Source organism: Accipiter gentilis, chromosome 4, assembly GCF_929443795.1.
Source record: "Accipiter gentilis chromosome 4, bAccGen1.1, whole genome shotgun sequence".
NCBI classification, from domain to species: Eukaryota; Metazoa; Chordata; class Aves; order Accipitriformes; family Accipitridae; genus Astur; species Astur gentilis.
In genome coordinates this window covers 35022163-35042800 of record NC_064883.1, presented here as the reverse complement: position 1 = coordinate 35042800, position 20638 = coordinate 35022163, and positions in this window count along the sequence as shown.

The following is a 20638-nucleotide window of genomic DNA, read 5'->3' as shown; positions in this document are numbered from 1 at the left end:
GAAGACAGCTGGCTTATAATATATTTCAGTCATAATTACCAGGTATTTCACAGCACTCAAATGACTCCACAAAGTGATAGCCCATACTATGTTCTTTAAATTTATACCTCTTCAACATGGGTGCACAAATGAGTTTCTGTGAGACAAGGGTTTGGAGTTTTAGTACATTAGCTACTCATACTCTATGTCAGATACTTTACACCTTCTGCAGAGTAAGAAACTACGCAATTATTTTTTCTACAGTCCACAGTCTGGTTTTGTTTACTGAGTTTGTGTATCTTTGTACATATGTATGCATACACACACACGTACACATATGCGTGTACCTTCGTGTACATATGTACATATATGTGCACATGAGTTTGTGCAACTATACCAAAAGATGACAGTAAACATTCAGGTTTTCATGGTCTGGAGAGATTGGTTTCACCATATCTCTTCTGTTTATTTACACGGAGACACGGTGATTACTGCTAGCATATGGAATAGTGAGTGTTAAGTTCTCTGTGATGATACCTATAACCTCAAGGCAGATATAGAGAACAGAGCAGTATCTGGGGATGCTGAATGGAATTTTTCTTCTTATAAAGACAGCTATTCCATTTCACCTTGAACAACTAACAGGGTTTCCACAAAGGTCTTTAGCCTGACATCAGCTTTTAACTATTCTCTGTCTTCTTTGCTGAAACCTCTTCAAAACAGGTAGTGGCTCAAAACTGAAATTTAGTAAAGGGTACCACTGAGTACAGTGATCTCCAGGAAGGCTTCTGTCTCAGTAGTGAAGGGATGTGATGTTCAATTATCAAGAATTTGCAGTACCATAGAGGATCAAGAGGACAGATGCTTTTTTATGCTGTCCATTAGGCTTAGTATTCCTCCGTTCACATCAAGCTCTATTATAAAGTTCTTAAAGCCACCAAAAAAGCTTCCTAATTAAACAGTACCAGGACCGTCAACATTTACTGTCCCTGTGGCCTCTTCTTGTACGTGCTGGATTCTTGCTTTATCTCATGTTCATTCATAGAAAAGGTTGTGGAAAACAACAAATCATGCTGCCAATAAAACTGAAATGGCACTCAAGTTCTTTTTGACAATAAGCACCTTAACAATTTTTTAAGTTCTTTAAAGTTCTCCATAACTGCAGAAGAAAGTCTTTTTCTTTTTAGTGTTGCAAGTAGTGTCTGTTTACTTTTACACAGGTGTATTATTGGTCAAAGCTGCCAGCTGTGAATAGATTTAGTTCCCTCCCCTGCTTGGGAGGTTGGGAGGTCACCCCTAAGACAACTTATCATTTTGGTAGAAGGAATAGAAGAACAGGTGGTTTGTGTCTCAATTCAAGCTGTCTCAACTTGCATAGAATAACGTGCAAGTCATTGGCCGCCAAAACCAAACTAAGCCAAACCAAACCAAACAAAAACCTAATAAAAATAACTCTCCACCCAAGTTGTTAGGGGATTGGGTACGGAGGGTGAACAATAGAGTCTGCTCTTCATTTCAATGACAATTTAAATGTAGATAACTTTTTGTTATCTATCTATCCACCAGTCATTTCTGGAGCGCTGACCAGAACACAGGCTTCCTCAAGGGAGTGCCCAGCTATGAAGTCAGAAATCCATACTCACCATTATGCTTTCTAACCTGATTAAGATGTTATTTTTGCTTGCCAAGCACAACAGGTGAAAGAGAAAGGACTAAGATTCTCTTTCTTCCCTGGGTCCAGTAGCCTGACAGTTAGGGAATTTCTTATAAGTTGATAGATGTCAAGCAGAGACTCATTAGATGTCAGAAGGAATAGACTCCTATCTCAAACATATAAGGTGAATTTTCTTATCATTCATCTGTGAAGCATGAGAAAGGACAGCTTGTGGTCCCAAGCAACCAACATTATTACAGCCAGGTGTGTTTTCAGAGTCCTCTGCACTAGGGCACACTGCATATATCAGACCTGAAGTCTCTGTAAGTCTTCAGTCTTCATGATCTCTGTATGTGTTATAGATCTGGAATGAGTCTAGGAGTAACAGGGCTCTCATAAAGCAAAAGGGATACCGTGATTTAGAGGAGACTGTATGTCTCTAGATTTAGTGCTATTTGATTAGACACAGCTCTTTGGGAAAAGAAGCGTTTGTACTTTTTTAAGCAAATCCAAATATCCAGACAATAATTTACAGGTAAGGTATGTCAAATGGTGACATCATAGAAATCTGTTCAGCTTTTGCAGAACATTTCACAGGTATTCTGTAGATATATAACCAAGTTCCACATACTAGTAGTGATACTCAATTTAATTAGAGACAATTTCATTTATCATAGAGAAAATACTTAATTTCTTATAGAGAGGATTTAATTTCTTGTTTAGGTGCTATCATCTCTGAGCCTCTGACCTTACATTTGAGGGTCAGAAAACAGTAAAAGAGCACCAATTTTGTTTTGTGCCCCACTGATTCTGTCTTGCTTTGAAATTACTGGCCAGCTTATGTGGTATGAATCTGTGGATCTCTGCTGATTTAGGAGAAATTATAACTATTTACACCAATGCTGAATACCTCTGACAGAAGCAGGTGAAATGCTGCCTGTGAAACATATTTCTCATGTTATTTCCAAACTTTTCTATTCCCCTTCAAACCAACTGCAAAGATATTTTCAAAGCCTGTTTTCCCCTAAGTGCACATTTACTTTCAAAGTATCTACATCAAACACAGTCTTCATAAGCATTTTCAAATGTATTTAGTCAGCATGAAAGAAGCAGAGAATCTCTTAAAAAATAAACCATAAAAAATCACCACATGCATCTCAGGTAGGTTGTTCTTTTTAAAAAGAGGAAAAGGAGTACAAGTTCCAGCCTGCTTGAGTCTTCCAACTTGAAGACAATTAAGTAACAGGCATAAACAAAGTTTTTGATGAAGCTTGTTCATCAGTTGGGCTAAATCTTTTTGGAATTTTCAGTAACGTTTTTCACTATATTTTATGGATATTAGGAGATGAACTTGAATGGAGAGGCCTTTTCAGACAACAGCTGAACAGCCATCTCCAGACTTCCATTAATCCAACCAGCTATTGCTCACCCATCCCTTCAGAAAGAAATTGGAAGGGTTTCTGCAGTCTTTACTTTGTTTAGACCCGAGTAAATCCTTCACCTTCTCCGATATATTTTAACATTTATAATTCACTAAACATTGTCAACACATAAAGTTCAGAATTACAAATAATCTTTCTGTTCCTTCTATCTGCAAGATAGCGGGATGAGTACACCATAATCATAACTTGATAAAGTCATCTGACATATAAAAAGATCTGTAAGTAAATATGGTGGCATTTAAAACACAGGCACCTATACCAGAAAGCTCCTTGGATAAATTTGGTAATGTAAATAAGGTTTATTTTTTGGTTTATTCCATGCACATTTTTCCATTTAAAATGTTGAAATAATGAAGAAATGCATAAGCAATACAGATTTTTTTTTTAATGAAAAAAAATTCAGAACTTCATTCCTTTCAACATGAATTGGTACCATTGTAGTGCTGTTTAAAGAACCTCACAATGTTTGTAGTAGTTTGAGATTAAGATGTTTGATAAAAGCTTATAGAAGGATTAATGATAAAATATAGTCTGCTGTCCATCATGTTTGGTTTTTATCATTCACCATCTTGCAATGGAAGCCAAGCAAAAGTCTTCAAAGCTAGGGATTATAAGAGTGCAAAAATTGCCTGGGACCTACAGAATGACCAGATTGTTATCATTTTTCAAGATTTGTAGATTTGTTCCAAGAAAAGGAGTTTCAGCTTTTATTTTTTATATTTTTTTCAAAGCCAACATTTATTAACCACTTCATCAGGAGAAGCTGCTATCTACTACAGATCAAGGCAAGGCTGGGTAAAAATGCGGTACCATTTAGAGGATCTTTTTCATAATATATATTTGGATATTTGGGGGATAGAAAGATGAAGAGATATTGTGAGGCATTTTGAAATACGGTTTCTTCAGCATAGAGCCTTCATATCCAAATGTCTGATTTAGCTGACTTGATGAAAAGTTTTGTTAGTGGACAGATTTCTATCCAATCTTGATGTAGACCTGATATGAGTTCCTAGAAAAACCTCAGGTGATAAGGCAGAGACAACATTGAGCTAATGGACAAAATCACTTGAAGAAAATTAGAGAAGAAAGCCTTGATCCTCCACTGCAAAGGGTTAATTTATGGGGTTAACAAGTAGTGATTCTTTCATGCCAAAATTGAAAGACTTTCTCAGTACTATTGTAGTTGGTGAGGAAGCCGAAATATTTCAGAAGTGGTTCATAGATACTGAGCCTTCATTGCTATTATATTAAAGCATTTAGTGAGGGGCTACTTGAATTCACATGACTACATCCCTCTAACAGAAATGGTAAGTAAAAGTCTTCCTGATGGAGGCGTCCTTAGGCCCTTGATCCAGTGAAGATGGAGCTTATTAGTCCTCAGGGTCTGCAGCAAGACTGGCATATTTCCCTACGCTCATTTAAAAGATTGAACTATACATGTGCTAGGAAAGAACTGACTTTGTTAGTCCATTAAGCAAAAGCAAACCCAAACAAATATAAATTTGTGAGACAATTCTCTGTAGATGTAAATAGGAGTTCCGTAAGTAGGAAAGACCAAGCAAAAGCTTCAAGATAGTCCAGCTGTATATTACAGGGATTATAACCTTTTCAGGTGTGCTAAACTGGGACAGAAGACATTGCCCTCTGTAATATTCCCAATAGAGTCTTTCAAGCTCTCAGAAGCATCTCTTTAAATTTATCTTATTTGCTTACTAAGATGATGAAGCAGATTCCCCACCACCTGAGAGGTGAAGTGGCTGAGAAGCTCCCAGACTGATGTGGAGTTGTAAAGTTCCACTCTCTAAGCAGTCAGGTGAAGCCAAGGTAAAATGTTCCCTTCAGTTTCGTGAGCAGGCAGAGTTTACCAAATTCTTCAGTGAAAGGAGGATCTTTGCTTTGCAAGCTTTTTTTCTAGGTGTATGCTATCTTCTTCTAGAAATTACTGTGGCCTAGGATTAAGAGTCTGCCTTATGTTTAGGCAGCAGACTGGAAGATGACTACCACTAGGAAGACTAGCTAATGAAGAAGTAAAGAAGAAAGATGTTGGTGTGTTTGTTGTCTAAAATTCCTGATATGTGTGTTTTCCAGTGCATTGTAGTGCCAAGTGTGATGCTAGTATGCATGTTGTTTTGCTTAGTGCAGAAGATCAGATTAAGAAAGATTTGCCAGAATGTACAAGGTTCTGGAGCCCAGTAACCACAAGGTGAGAGACACATCTGCTCTTTCACTCTCATTTAGTTTAATCTAAACTTGTATTTAATTTTGTTTGTGTTTAGCACATAGTCCAATGTAATCATGTCTTATTCTTGTTTCAAACCCAAAACACTCCATAGTAAATCTGAAAACTACACATCTGTACTGGTACCCATCACCCTGCAAAAATAAGAACTTTCACTAATCTAAAAATTATTCATGCCAAAATGTTCTGAACTAGCAATATGTTCTGGGAATCAATATTACCGCATGACTGTGTTCCTTTAATACCACACCAGTTTTCTCACAATTCTACTGAACATTTAAATTTCACTTTTAAAGTACCTTATTGCCACCTCCTTAGAGTGAATTTTAACATGTTTAGAGGTCATATTAAAGACATCCATATATTTTGCAGGTCTATACTTTTTATGTGGTTGCCTCTGAGTTACTTGTCACAATGGCACAGCAGAACAACAAGAATTATACCATGGTATAAGAATACTATTCTGTATGCCTAAACCAGCTTTGTTAGAAAGCACAATTATTGTTCTGGGATAATCTTTATAAATCTTTTTTTAGCCACAGAAAATAAAAACTGTAGCCACTGTGCTGCATTTTTGATAACTTGCAAAATTTCTGCCTTCTTGCACACAGAAAGTACAGAGTCACAGGCCATTCTGTTATCTTAGAAGACAGCAATGTACCGCATGGACACAGTACGTATCAGCTGGTAAGCAAACTGACAGGTTTTTCACAGCACAGCTATAATGTGATTTGAAATTCAGAAAATCTGTTCATGATTCAAAGCTTTGAGGTCAGCTAGTACTTACACTGCCTCAAAATTGTACTGTCTGTCTCTCCTGCTGTGGTCCTTTGAAAGTATTAATCAAAAGTCAATTGTTTGTTTTAACCAGATTTCATGGAAAAAGTACATTGTAGGTGCAGGAGTTGTGAATTACCTCACAAAATGGAAACAATAGGTGTAATATGATCACTATAAATGAGAAAACAGTAATTATTAAAAGTGAATAAAACTTTACTGTGGTAAATCAAGGAGTTGAAAGGTCAATACAATGACCATTGTAACTGAACCATGTAAGTAGTGGTATAATACTACTTTACTTCAAATTAAAAATACAGTTGATAACAACTGAAATAGACTTGATAAAAACTGCTGTTACTACTGAAATGAATGGAAGAGCATCTACTGATTTCAATGGAACCAGAAAATTAATTTATGAATTGGATATTTCTACAAGGCTATTTGCAAAATCACAGACTCACTATTAAATATGATCCATAAAGCGCAGACTTCTGAATCAAGCCTACAATAAGCTATTTCCTGTGTTGATACATAAAGCTCCCAAATTCAGAATTACTTATTAAATTATTTTGTTAGTAACAGCAGGGCAGAATCTATGAACAAAACCATAAAATGCCAGCAACTGTGCACATACAGTTTTTGATTTAATTTAGGGTTCTGTCTTTCTTTGGGTAAAACTTAAGTAGTTCTTGATATTTGAAAATTGTCACATCGTGTACTGAAATGTTGTCACAGCTGTTGTCAGTGTCCCAGCTCCCAAGACATTTTGTTATTATCCTTTCTCTTTTAAAGTCAGACAACTGCTGCCTGTGGAGAAGGGGTGGAAAGATGCATTGTAAGCATGACAAAATTTTGCAGCTCTCATTTTAGCTGCCTGGTACCACAGCTGTGAGGAAGAGTAATATGGGAATAGTGCCTATTAATATAGTCAATAGGAATTGTGTGCAGATGGGGTATGGTTAACACAGACAGTGTTGTCTCATAAATCTAGTTGGAGCTACTAAACTGGGTTGTATTTTCACATGGAAAGCAGAAGACACTTTCCTGTTCACTCTTTCCATCACCACTTACCTCATCTGGAATTGCTAGAGCTTCTGGCTGACCAAGTTGCGATAAATTTTACTAAACAGAAAACAAACTATTCCTATTTCATTTCATCCAAGAGAGGTCATGAACAGGGTTTTTTTTCTACAACCTCCAACAGTAAAAAAAAAATTGAAATTCCTTTTATTTAAGAAGACATAACATTGAAAATTCTTTTTTATTTATGAAAGCTTGTTGGAGAAGGCACTTTCTGGCCTTAAAAAAAAAAAAAAAAAAAAAAGAGAGACTGATAAAAGCCCACTATGAGTGACCTCTGAAGTTTTTAGTAATAATTTTCACAATTCCTCATTAACCCCATTACTGCAGAGTTGGAGGAAGAATAAGACTGGGTTTGTGCTTGGTTGTATGCGGACAATGATATCAAATCTCTGACAATTAAAGTCAGAATTTGACAAGGTACTTGAATTGGCATGAACCACACTTACTGAGTTCAAAGGCCTGTTTAGAATGAGCAAGAATCCAAGTATTTTGAAAGAGTTTGAAAAGATCCATCCCCAGTCTTTTTAACTCTTTGTCTCAGAGACTGCACTTATTATTTCTAATTGTTCTACTTGAATTATGAAACTGGAAGTATACTGTACAAGCTGAAAATACAAAACATAGCTGGTTGTGCAAATCATGGAAATGGAAATTACTTCCCCTTCTGCATCCCCTTCTAAGGAACATTCTTGTAAATCAATTATTAAAAAAGGTTGTTCTTTAAGTAGATATTAAAAAAAAAGTTGATTTTAACAGTTTTGAGTTGTTCTTGAATAACCTATTCTACAATAAGCTTATCAATTAAGGAAAAAAAAAAGGAGAAGATGTGGTTTTGTTATTTGTAATAGTGCTGGGGGGCAAAGGACATGGAATAATAACCTCACTCTGTAGGAGCTGGTGACAAATTTTTTGTGACATCTCAGTGGCTAACCTATGGTGTTTCAAGATTGTGAAAATTTGTCATCACATGTGAGATATAGATATAGATACAGATACTGGTTTAGGTATAGATACTGGTTTCCTGATGTTTCTCTATTTTCCATTTTAAAACAAAACAAAGCACACAATAATAGATAAAGAAGGCCTACCCACAAAAAGAGTCAGACACCATGTTTAACTTCCATTTCTGCTCTTGAATGTTTCCCTCTCAAACCAGTCCACCGCCGCTTTTTTTTTTTTTTTTTTAACTCCAAGGCAGTATGTTTTAAGTAGCAATATAAAAAAAAAATAAAAATAAAACAAAGAGTCAGCTTGCCATCAAATGAGACATGACAATTGTGGCAGTCCTGAGGTAGCATGAACTTTCAGTATAGACAATACTGAAAATTAGAGAATTTTATCTTCCTAAATTGCTTGTTTTCATCTGTACAGTTATTTGTGTTTAATTTCTGATTCACTGGGGTTTGTACAGCTCAGAAACAAGCAGTCTCACTAATGGCAGCAACTGAAAGTAAGACTCTATTCTCACAGTTTACTCTAAGATCTGTGTGAAATGTAGAATGTAATGAAATGCAATGTTGAATTTTTCCATATGTGAACTTTTACGTAACAAGGCTATTGATTGGAGACTTTTTTACCCCTTTTTTTCCCTTCACCAATTAGGAAAATTTTCAGCTCTCCACTTAAGCTGTAAAATTCATGTAAACAAACTCAGTTCACACATAGACACCAAATCTGAGAAATATTTCAGAGGTGAGCAAAACCATAAAAGAATGTGCAAATAAACAGCACAGAACTAGCAATCCAGAAGTAAAACAGAAAGAGAAATAAATAAATAAAATAAACTATTTTTTTAAAAAAAAAAACCAATTCTATGGGCATGTAATATTTTAGGGAGTGAAAAGCTCCTTACTGAACCAAACCCAAAAGTATCTCATAATACTTTTGATAATAAAATCACTGAATTTGGGCAATTATGATTCAAAGCCCTGTTCCCCATTGTTCAGGTTGAAGTATGGCATTTGAGAAAACATGTACTAGTCCTGAAAGCTTCAAGAAATTTAGCATAACTGATGACTTATTTTGCAACATCCCCTGAGAGGGTTGGCCTATTACTCTTTTTTTTTTCTCTGTTTAAAACCATTCCAATCTTTCAATAAGGAACAGAAGCAATCTTAGAAGATTCAACAACCAGTCACCCAATGTAAAATACATACAAACCATCAAAGCATGTGTGTCCTGCTGCAATCATAATGTATACAAACATATTTCTTACTTTTTATTATTTGTACATGTCTTTTTGAAAAGCATATGCTTGCACCCACATACACTCCTACTGAAATTATAAGAAGGTATATCTCCAGAAAGAAAGGTCAGAACTGAGCATTTTAAAAAGTATCACACAATAGTAAACACTGTCGGATTTGTCCTTATACAAATGCAAATAAATTATCACCTATGCATTTCAATTTTCATATTTAGACAGAGAAGCCATGGAACTCTTTACTTACTGCAATGAAAAGGGGTACAGAAAAATGACACTTTTTTTCCCAGGATGCCAACGCCCGAAGGAGGCTCAGGCTGGATTGCTCTTTTCTCTACCCATCCCACTAAAACTTCCGCGATGGAGTAACTGTGTCGGTCGTAATTCTGATCCTGCTAGTAAGGATTATTCTCATTTATAATCTAAAACCAAACAATTTCTTCAGTTGATAATGATGTGATAATCACAAATGTTTTCCAGCCTACTCATAGTAGACAGCCATTACTTAGGAGAAAATATTTATATTAATCAGGTCATGCTCTTAGTACAGAACTTCATTTGACCTGAAAAAGAGACCAAAGCTTACATCTCAAAACAAACTTCTGCAACTTACAGGCTTTCCCTAACAAAGACTTAGAGGGGAAACTTAGTGAATATGGAAATGCAGTTTCACAGTTTCATGGTTAAGAAACAATTATTTACGTAAGGAAATACATCTGTGCCTCTACTATCCTAAGCTAACAAAATGAGTTTGCAGAGGAGAGACTTTGAAACCAAGATTACGCTCAAAGTAGAGACATCCCTGTGTACTTTAATTCATTAGTTACATGCCCACAGCAGCAAATTAAACATGTAATACCTCTCTAAGTTCCTTGCTTCTTAGACACTATTATTGGAAACATTACAGGGTGAAAATACCCTTAGAGTTTCTAACAGCTTACCTCTTGTAATGCAAACTTGTTTTTTTACTGTTATCTTAAAATATTTAAATCCTTCTAAGACCCATTATAAACACTTCCAAATGCCAAGTGCTACAAAACAACTTTTATTAGTATATGTGGTATGTTATTGCACTATCTAAATAGTCATCAAAGGGGAAAAAAAAGAAGAGGAGGAGACATACAGAGAAAAAAAAGTACTCTCTATGTTTAGTCTAACACAAAGATTACACCACACCTCTGCATTCGAGCAAGTTTAATACATTGTGAAGGTCACATTGGTATTTTCTGTTGCTTTGCAATAAATGAATACTGTACCTTAAAGATCAGCTCTAAGAATAATGGATTGACAGTAGTCCTACAAGTCTTGGTTGGCAATATAAAACAATAATGAACAATATTATATTTCTACAAATATTGTTTCATGCATATCTGACTTTATTTAAATTCAAAACTTTATATGGGTACAAAAGTAACCTCCAAACCCTGAAGAACACTCCAGCTTTTCTCCTACTGAAGGTTTTAGTCTGATACTTTCCATAGCACAAGGTAGGGAGTCCAGATCACTGCAAGCAGTGAGGTCCAAGCAGAGAAGTCTGTCAATCAGCTTTGGTGCACAAGCCATTTAGGACAGACCCGTATTTGAGTTTATAAATCTGGCTGATTAGCTTGCATCTCATCAATTAAGGGAATGGGTCTCCCTGGTAATATACAGACAAATAAATTTCACTGCTTTCAGCGTTGTTTTCTACAGCTTGAGATGAACTAACGCCTGTCTATCAGAAAAATACCTAATTTTGAGGAAGCAATGGTGAACCTTTTTCATCTCTTTTCCACTTCTACTTTCTAATTCTTTTCAATATTCTGTTCGTTTGAGTAGAATGCCAGAAGTATAAACAGAAGAAAAAACAATGTTAAACAAAGACACAGCCTGCAGCTCAGGGAATCCATTTGCTCTGATTCCTTGTGGCCATTCTCATGTGCCTCCAGTAGCAAGCAGGAAGAAAATCTCTCTCTAGGAGGAGAGACGTAAGAGATGATTAGAAAATCAGAGGGTGAAGGAATTCTTTAATGTGTACAAATGTCATTTAAAGTTCTTGTCTTCAGGTTACACTACAGGAAAAGTAGAATCAAGCAATTTAATAGAGACTGATAGTGTCACAACGGTATTGCATCACTTATTTTAAGTAACATTGTGAGCCATAACATGCTGTGTAGTTTACATACAGGTTTTCTGTTTTGCTGCTTGGCTTGTTCTGGTTGCTTTGTTATCCACTGTTCGGATCTGGTTTGTTACATTACATAGATCCTGGCAACATCACTGGCAGAGTCCCTGGTTTCTCTGAGTGTCATCAGCCATGTCCTGAGAGACAGGTTGCCAGAGGTATGCATTTTAAAGACCTTTCTAAAGCATTGGCATGTATATTTGGACTTCTTCTAATGAAAATATAAGAAAAAGTTAATATGAAAAAAAGAAGCTGAAATTGCAAAAAGTACAGAAAGGTTTGGCATGTTCTGCTTAAGATGGTGAAATTTACTATTTGTGAAATTCTTCAGTTCAATGAGAATATTGTGTCATCTAAATTATAGTAAACTGAAATACAGTATCATCAACAAAAACAAGGTGAATAAAATATTAAAGAAGAAAAAACAAAATGCATCATCAGCAAACTTTTTAGTTGGAAGGGAGGGAAGTCGGGGGGTCAAAAAACTATGGCCCAGTTGATTGGCAAAGTGACCTTCAGCAGTCAATAATGCACTTTGGTTTCCCACTAGTAAGCTCAATTTCAGTCAATGTGTATTATACATGCACACAAACAGAATAACAGTAATGATTTGAACCAAGTTTGCTTAAAGTGTTACTATCTTCGTCACTTGTATAGGAAATCTATATTATTGTCCCAACAATGTCAAACATTAAAGACTTATTATCGTTCTATTTTTACACAGACCCACAACAGTTTTTTCAATAGAACATACAGATGAATAATTTTTGTATGTTCTGTATCCACTTAGATTATTATAGCCAAAATCTACTAACGGAAATATTTTCTTCATTGTCATCTTTAGCCGTTTGCGGGTGAGAAACACCAAGCACATAATTAATTGACACAGCATTTTGCATTCTCATAAATACTTATGTATTCCTGAACATGCTAGTGCCTCATATATTAAATGGCAGGTTAATTATCTTTTGCTGCCATATTTCCCTGTGGTATATTATGTTGTTGTTAACATTGATGTGATAGGAGAGGCATACAATAGTAGACACCAACTACCCACTGCTGGTTTCAAACACGTATCTTTAAGTTCTCATTTACAAAAAAAATTCAAACACAAACCTGTTTCATTTCCTCCAATATATTCCTTTGAGCTTTTGAGTACTTCTTATGAATGAAAATTTATTAAAAAATTGGATTTGACAAAATTGTAGCATTTTCACATTAACTATTTGAACAAAGCTCCAATAGGAGGAAAATGGAGAAATTTTAAGTAGTTCTAAAGATCACTTCTCCCTGCAACTCAGACATCAGACCTGAAAGGGAATCCTTCCCCACAATGCCACTTCCTCTGTCCTCTGCACTAATCATGTCAAGTCCTTTTTACCAAAACTAGACCCCGCAATAGGGGAGAGTGGAAAAATTGACATGGACAAGTTAATTTCCATGGGGAAACTCCTGAAATCAGTTTTGTCACCTTTTTTATATAGAAACTAATTTTTTTTTTCTTTGAGAGAAAACATATAATATTTCAAATTGGAAATAGTGGGGTACCTCAAACTTTTAAAAATCAATTGTCTTGCCTGCACTGACAGTCTGCGCTGTCCTCAAGTGATCAGCCTCTTGTGCAAAATTCAAACAGTTGTACTAGTCCTATACTAGAGTTTGTGGCCATGTCACAGACAGGATGATGCACTTTACTCGTAAGAGAGAAGTAGCGATATGTTTATTGATACAACACAGCTATTTAACATAGTTTGTTAGTAAATGTGACAGTGGTTTGACAAGATTCAATGGCAAGGTTCACTTGATATTTACTGCACAGAGGACGGGGTCAGACAAAACTGTCAGGGAGACCCTCGTGTTGAGTCATGAGGTTCAGAATGGACCTCCTTGCTTTCTAAACTCCTTCTCAGAGGGGAGTTTAGGCGCAGCTGGATCCAGACTTAGTCCCAGACTGGGCCAATGGTTTATGTCTAAAGAATTATATATGCACAATCAATCCTTTACATCACTTAGCTAAGATTTCAAAGCTTAGCATGCTACTAATCACTTACCAAGAATCTGTTGTGGCAAGGATCTCTCAACCTCGAGAGGCAACCCTACTCAAGGGGAGATCCTGATGTGCAGCCCATTCCTGTGCAGGAGAGCTCAAAGGGCCCTAGGCTGTCTGCTATTTATGGAGTAAAGTAGTGGACTCATAGTCATATTTACATACCAACCACAGGCATTAGTTTCGTCCAGATTTGGCTTGAGTCAGACATTGACCAGCACTGTGGTTAGGTGGGTGCATTGCACAAATTAGCCCTTGTCTATTGTGGTGTTGTCTGTCTCCCCCCGAATCCACTTTGAGTCGGATGCAGCCACCATGACTAGACACATCCATTACGACTGCCACCGGTGGTTATCACTTGAGCAGAGTTATGGGAAATAAAGGTCAGGTTGTGGGGGTGGGGAGCACACTGTCACAGGCCATGATCACTATTAGAGATTATGAGCCAAATTTTCAGTAAACAATGGTGGTTGTACTACAAGATTTCCTATTCATGGTCTACAATAAGAGACCACTTGGGGCCTGGCCATGAGGTGAGATGAACAAGACGCTAGTGATCTAAAACTCCCCTGAGGCACCATCACAATACCCTTCTTGAAATATTCCAGATTTTAAACATCCTACTTCACCTTGGGGGGGGGGGGAGGAAGAGAAGAGGAAAAAAGCTGGTTTATTGACAGAAAGAAATTTTGTGTGATGTGTGAAAACATCATTTTCCATTGGGGAAAACAAAACAAAACAAAACAAAACAAAGAAGAAAACCCCTTCAAGCTTCCTGGAAGCCTGAAAATGCAATTCATTTGTTTTATCAGGAAGCCAGAGGTCAAACCAGCATGACCAGAGTGCTGCAAGAATCAAACATTTCCTTCAGGTATCCTAGGGAACAGAAGGTGGCTACAGCAGCTGTGCCCACCTCTCCAAAGGTGACAGTATGGGAGGGAGAGTGATGGGGAAACAGGCTGCCTTGAATCCTTCAAGGTAGCAAAAGGGAATAAAAGGAAAGGCATTAGAAATCAGATTAGTTAATTAGTGATGTTTTCACTACATGGAAATTAAGGTGGTTCTGACAGACAGAAGAAAGATAGTTTCACAGAGCAGGTTAACCAATATTGGGTTTCATTACATGTTTGTGTTTTCAAGTGTTTGTAAGATGAAGTCTGAAAGTTTATGACTGCTGAAAACCACACAGATATAACTTAGCACAGAACTTTCCTGATTTTGGTTATTTTCTTCACATCTCAATGACAGAATCTATGGAAGCACATTCTTGGGCAAGACTGTCATTGAAATGTAAGTTTGTTCTGTGATACTTTGCAAGCATAATATTTATACCCCCAGCAGGTTTTATACACAGAATGGCTTCTAAAAGGAATTTCAAAAAAGCTCTGCTGTAACAAAAGGTACTAATATATGTGGGTGAAATACTGCTCTTGTCTGGATAAAGTTTGACCTATTCTAGTTGCAGGGATCCTGTTACCCCTTCGTGGCTGCCCTCCCAGGAATGCTATAGTCCTTTAACAGTAGGAACAGGGAGCTGATTCTTCTGCTGCAGTCTTTATACTTCACCGGCTCTCACCTGCTTCCCAGAAAAACTAACAAAGAAATTAATATTTTGTGGAAGCAGACAGATTGGGGAAAAAAAAAATCAGGGCCGAAATAAAAACGCACTGAAATAATTTATGTCTTTTGAAATTATCACTTAATTTCATGTTCTAAAATAAGGATTTAATTAAAATGCCCGTTCAAAACCAGAATTATATGGAAAATTTTATTTCATTCCCAAATCTTTTGTTTAAAAAAATTAAATTGCCTATGGAAAATTCTGCAAGAAATCCTTCCAACTGATTTTTTTATGGAAACAAAATTTCATTATCCCACTAAATCTAATATTTGCTACAAGTTACCATGGTAGCAAAGCAGCAATCAGTGCTAGTGTAGGACTACACCAATGTTATTCTGTATCATTAGATCTGTTTCAAAGCAACTAGACAGTATCCATACTAATGCTCTTTAAGTACTAAGCACTTTACGTGTGTTTAAAAATAACTTACAGATTTTTAATTCCAGGAGACAATCAGAGCCTGCTGGAGCAACAACGGTGTCTTCATTTATATTATAGAGGAGGCAAACATATGATCAAGTGAGTCAGATGAACTAAGAAGAGGAATCAAAGGCACAGTGATGCAGGGAAATGTCTCAAATCAATCTCAGCAGTAAGAGTTTGTTTTAATTCAGTTGAGAGAACCCAGGCCACAGCCTGAAAATCGGGCCTGACAGGTTTGCTCCTCAGACAAAGGTGTTAACTGCCTGTGGGCAAGTTATAGCCCCCAGAGCACTCCCTCCACCTTCCGCCAAAACTCTTCATCAGGAGGGAGCACCACCTTTCCTGATCAGAGGTGAGAGCTTTCCTTGTGCCACCACCTCCTGATGGACAGCTCCGGGCGGCAGCCACGCCTCTCTAGTGTACCAATCGCCCCACAAGTCACTCCCCTCTTCCTGTCATGTGGTCTGTTCTGATTGGCTGACAGGGCAGCCCCCCCCCCCCCCCCCTCGTCCCGGAGGGTTCCCCCTAGTTTACCAGGAAGTACATCAGGCCAGGAAGTCCCTTCCCTCTACATGGGGGGCCGCCATGTTGTTTTAGCTGCCATTTTATGGCAGGGAGCTGCCATTGTTTCTAAGCTGCCAGCTGATTACGCAGCAGCATGAGAACACAGGAGGCCTGACTTTGGTGAAAATGGTGGCTACTGGCCATAAAATGGTGGCTGAAACAACACGGCGGACCTTGTGAATTGGAGGGGAGGCAGTTCCTGCTCTGACCGCCTTCTGGGATAAACAAGACGGGGGCGGCTGTCCTGCCAGCCAATCACAGGGCTGCCTGAGAACATGTGAGACCATGTGATCGGAGGAGGGATGTGACTTCCTGGGCCAATGGTACACATGGCTGCCTGCTGGGGGTGGGGGAACGAGGACAACTTCTGCCAGAAGCTGTGGGTGGGGCACCCCTCACTTCTGATCTTGGGTAGGGCTTGTCCCTATGCTACTTGTGCATTTAAGCCTGGTTATTGTAAGAAAGTAGTTTTTGAAACACCTCTCCCTTTTAAAGAGGAAAGATGATTTTCCATCAACATTAGGTCAAGATTTTTTTATTTTTTTTTAATTTTTTTTGCTAGTTATAGGCAAAAGCACACCAAAGACAGAAAAGCTGTCAGTGGTGGGAAAGCTCAGTACAGTAAGCTCTATGCAGTACATCAAGTTACTGTTTTGTTGTTTCTGGGTTGTTTTTTTTTAAGGCAGACATTTATTACTGTGCCTGATGTAGCCAACGCATGCTAAACTTGAAATACACTCAGAAAAATATCATTATAATGAAAACAAATAAGACGTAGAGGTAGAAATACACAATTTTTTTAAGACTGCTTGTTTGATCTTCCTCCAAAAGGGCAGCCTTAGTGCCACTAAGTCATCTACTGTTTTTCTGTGTTCCGAGTAGCCACATCTGGGTCCTATGAATTGGTTGAGTGACCTTCTGTTTTAGCTTTATTGGAGGCACCAAGACAATGATGTTGGGCACAGGTACCTGCATGGTTTTCTGAAACTCCAATATTCAGTATAACTGTGCGACCCATGGTTAGTCAGAAATCAGCTCTCACTGACCATGAGTTCACATTAATGGCAATGTTGGTGCTAGGAAGGAGGCAGAAGCATGGAGGAGGGAGAGAAATAGTAGAAGAAAGAGGTAAGACCATAATTACTTGGCCTTACCTTGGCTTAAACTGCTGCTCTTTTCGTGCTTTAATGTACTTACTTCAGGCACCATCACTTTCAGGTTATCACAGGTTGTCTTTGCTGCTGTTTCACTTCCTGGCTGACTACATTCACACATCAGCACCCACTTCTCAACCTTATCAGTACTTTACCTGTTATTGCAAATATTACCAAAATACCTTCTTAAGCTCTAAAACTCAGAAGTATTTTGCTTGAAGTTTGCTGCTTCTATTTCAGACTTGAAGAGCGCTTGTGTGTCCAAAACATTGTCTGTTTTCTTTCCAACTATATTACTTAGTCTATAAAAGGTATCACTTACAAGACTTGTCTTGCTTTAAAAAAATCTATGTGTTTCCATGTCAGTTAAAGTTAGGAGCAATGTTCCCTCCTGTGGCAATGCACAAGATAATGGAAATTAACAGTTTACTGATTGTTAACAAATGGTGCTAAAAAATTTTGCTTAGTTGCAGTCTTTGATGCACTTGCAATTAGTTTAAAATCATCAGTGCTCAAAAAGCAGGGATGGATATGTATCTATAGTATGTATGAGATACTTGTAGATATTATAAAAGCCTTTTGCTACCCACTTGAATATTTTTTTTTTTTTCTGAACACAGACACTCCAAGCCCCAAGTGCTGTTTAGACAGTAGAGGTGGGATGAGCTGCAGATTGACTGAATTCACTGCAATGCTGCAAATGCTACTGCCTACAGAATGAGTGGGCAAACATATGCTAAAGCAAGGAGAGAAAATGTAATTGTGAAAACTGAATGGCATAAACAATACTTGTCTGGCCCATCCACATACCCCTGCATGGATTCAGAAGTGAGGGAGAGCTTGTCAGGCACTGTGGGGAACCTGCATGGCCTGGTTAAGGTTTTGACATAACCTTGGTCAGAACGGGTGGTCTTCCCTGCCTCTGGGCTCCTACAGTCTCCAGTGTCTACCATGGTGTATCAGGCTGCAAGCTGCTCTGTTTTGTCCTTTTCTGGCATTAGCAAGAAGCACTCTCATGAGGGAACAGTTTGGATATCCTCATATTTTGCCTAGACTTCTCTTCTTGGAAGCAACCTCACCCTTGGGTTTATAATTCTCTACTAACAAAAAAATTACTCTACTTAAAGGAAACTCCAAAATGATAACTAGTGTGATTGGTATTGATGAAGCAGTAATACTCTTTTCTGCTTCACAAAATGCATGCATTAATTCATCTCTGGCTCCAAGAACTGCACAGCTAAAAAATTTAGCTGAAGTTTTATTGAGAGGGTTTTATGACTGACAAAATGTATGTTTCATATAGTCAGGATGTTTCTGTCACAAATCCTGAATGTTTTACTGTCAATATTCAATCTTTCAGAAAAATTAGCTCCATAAAAGCAGTCATAAAACAATAGTAAAAGGAATTTGTCTTTACATGAAAATATATATCTTGAAACAAATAGTTTTAAGCAAGGGAGAGGAGATTTACAAAACCATTGGTTCACTCACCAGAAGATTTCTTCCTTTTAATTATATCTGTCAGACTCAGTCTAAGAACATGAGAATTCAATTTACTTAAATATGAATTTTGTAAGTATGAAAAAGGATTAAGAAAAAATAAAGACATTTCATTCTGTCTAAAATGAGATTTTTTTTCCAACTGATAATCTTGGTGACTAATGAACTGAACAACTACATTTTGTTTCTTGGGGTTTTTTTTACATACTAACAACTGTTAGTTGTCACTGTGAGCCACTGCAAAATTACGTGTGGCAGCTGTTCATTAAGAAGCTGATTAGTGCCAAAAACAATTTGCAGAACTTTTTAAAAAAAAATGTATTTCCATTGAAGGCACTATCTTGTGATGTTAAGATACATTGTCAAAGAGATAGTTATAGGCAGTATAGCACACTACAAACTATTTTGTTTCTCAGAATAGATGGGTGAAACAGTGCAATGTTACACAGCAACTCCTGGGGAAGTAAAACTCCCACAGTTTTTCAGATAGCACTAGTCTATTACATACTACCTTCTATAATGTCTTATACTTCTAGCAAAAGCAAGATATGTAAAATTAAAAAAAAAAAACTTATTGGCCTTGGTTAAGTCACAGAATCATAGAATGGTTTGTGTTGGAAGGACTTTAAATCATCTAGTTCCAACCCCCCTGCCATGGGCAGGGACACCCTCCACTAGCTCAGTTTGCTCAAAGCCTCATCCAGCCTGGCCTTGAGCATTTCAAGTGTTTTATAAGTCCATCTTATAAAAGTTATATTTTGATGAAGAAAGCTTAATTGATCTGTATCTGAGTAAAATGGAGGTCTCTGTCACAGAAAGATTCAGATATTCCAGCCACCCGTATGAGTACCAAGTTAAGTCTGTTGGAAGTATCTGGCCATCCAGCTGACAAAGAACAATATTGACAGCTTTTCTGCAAAAAGTTACCATCTCTAGCAACAGGAATTTGCAGTTTGCACTACGCTGTGTTCAATTTATATTCAGTGATCTGCATTATGGTCACTGTCATCAAGGAAAAATGTCTAAGTGTTCATGAATCAGAAGTTGCTTGTGGTGCTTGCACTGGCAGTACAGATCCATTCACCTGTAAAGTTAGGACTCAATCTGTAGCTGGAGTCAGGGAACGAATCATATTTCCAAAATAAGTATACTTTTTCTACTTCTGTGTACCCAAGGAAAAATCTCTAAAACACATAGTAGAAGTATTTTATCTTAGAAAAAAAAAAAAAAAAAAAAAAAAAAAAGAAAAAAAAGGCAAGCAGTGTCTCAAACAAATATTGTTTTCTCTTTTTGATATATTTTGCATTCTGAAGAGAGCTGACTGGAAAATATAGTTCCCTTTTCTTCACATATGTGCATACTTAATTTCAACATTGCTTGCAAAATTGCATTTTCAAATTCTGATTCTGTGCAAGGATCATGATCCCTTCTCTATGCTATCTTTCCAGCCCTGTGAATTTTAAATTCTCTGTTCACAGTGGTAGAACAGCAATGGGATGATTCTAACGTGCCCTTTCCTATTTCCCTTTCTTCCTTCTTACTAACAAAACAATAGTTTACAAGTACAATGTATTTTTGAGAAGTCAGAGCTATTGATTTGAATTCCTTCAGTGAAAGGTGAGACGTGAATGTAGAAGAGCTCAGGGCTGTAAATGTTGAAAGAACAAAGAATGCTCTCTCATATCCCAAAGTGAAAAAATCATTCCTGTTCTAGACTTTGGTGCACAATAAAGTAAAATTTGAAGCTCTGAAAAAAGTCACTACCATCTGTTTGTAAGGTATCAC